Source organism: Antrostomus carolinensis, unplaced genomic scaffold, assembly GCF_000700745.2.
Source record: "Antrostomus carolinensis isolate BGI_N321 unplaced genomic scaffold, ASM70074v2 scaffold18154, whole genome shotgun sequence".
Lineage (NCBI taxonomy): Eukaryota > Metazoa > Chordata > Aves > Caprimulgiformes > Caprimulgidae > Antrostomus > Antrostomus carolinensis.
The window spans coordinates 1-1,107 of NW_010308889.1; positions in this window are offsets into that span (position 1 = coordinate 1).

The window sequence follows — 1,107 nt, forward strand, 5'->3', positions numbered from 1 at the left end:
TGCCTGGAGGGGGGAGAAAGGGCTGGGTGAGGTCCCGGGTGGCGGGGGGGACGCAGCCCCAGTCATTAACATAGTCATTACATTTCCGGGAGCTCCTTCATAGATGTAAATGTGCCTTTTGCAGGTGCACTCCCTCTCTCTGCTGGCTGTCCAGTGCTCTGGTGCTCAGCAGTGGACTCGTCATCACTGTGTCCTTGGCTGTACTTTCCTTTGCGTGTGCTCAGCTCTTTCCTGGGCCTGTCTCCAGCACTGCTCTCTGCCTTGTGCCAGGGAGTTGGCTCAACACCTTCTCTGGTGACAACCCGGTGATCAGGAAAACAGAGTCTTGATGCCTCTATGAACACTAAGGTGATAAAGTTCTCCCAGGGCTGGTGCTCTGAGACTCGGGCCTCTTGTTCTGCCAGTGGTGTGAGTCCTGACTGTCTCTGCTTTTGTGTGCCCTGTTGCAGCCCAGACGGAGCTTGTAAAAGTTTCTGCTCTTCTGCCCGCCCGTAACATCAGCTGAAGCCTGACCAGTGGAGCTGTTGGAAGCGGCTTTTTGGGTCTCTCAGCCTCACGATTTCATCTTCGACAATATGACACGTTATATCCAGTTCTGGGCTTGCGATGGGAGATGCTGGACATGCTGGTGTGTTGCCCGTCTGCTTTTGTCTTGTGAACAGACAGCAGATGCTCCCTCTCCATGTACAGTGGGATTGTGATGCTTTATTGAAAAAACCCAACACCCCCCAAAATCAAAACACAATGGATCGGTTGTCTTCTCTCCGAAGAGAGAATGTGAGTTTGATCCCAATGAGAAGTTTGGGGTGTGGTGTTATTGCATGGCTTCTTGCTATGGCACAAAGGATCAATTCAAGGTGGCAAAGTGCCCACCACAAGAGACCCTCCTCCCTGCTGGTCACCAGCCCCAAAACCCTGCATGCTTGTGATTAATGAGAAAATCATAGTCATAGAATGGTTTGGGTTGGAAGGGACCTTAAAGCTCATTGAGTTCCAACCCCCCTGCCAGCAGCAGGGACACCTTAGAATCATAGAATGATAGAATAGATAGGAAGTTGTGGATGCCCCCTCCCTGGAAGTGTTCAAGGCCAGGCTGGAGCAACCTGG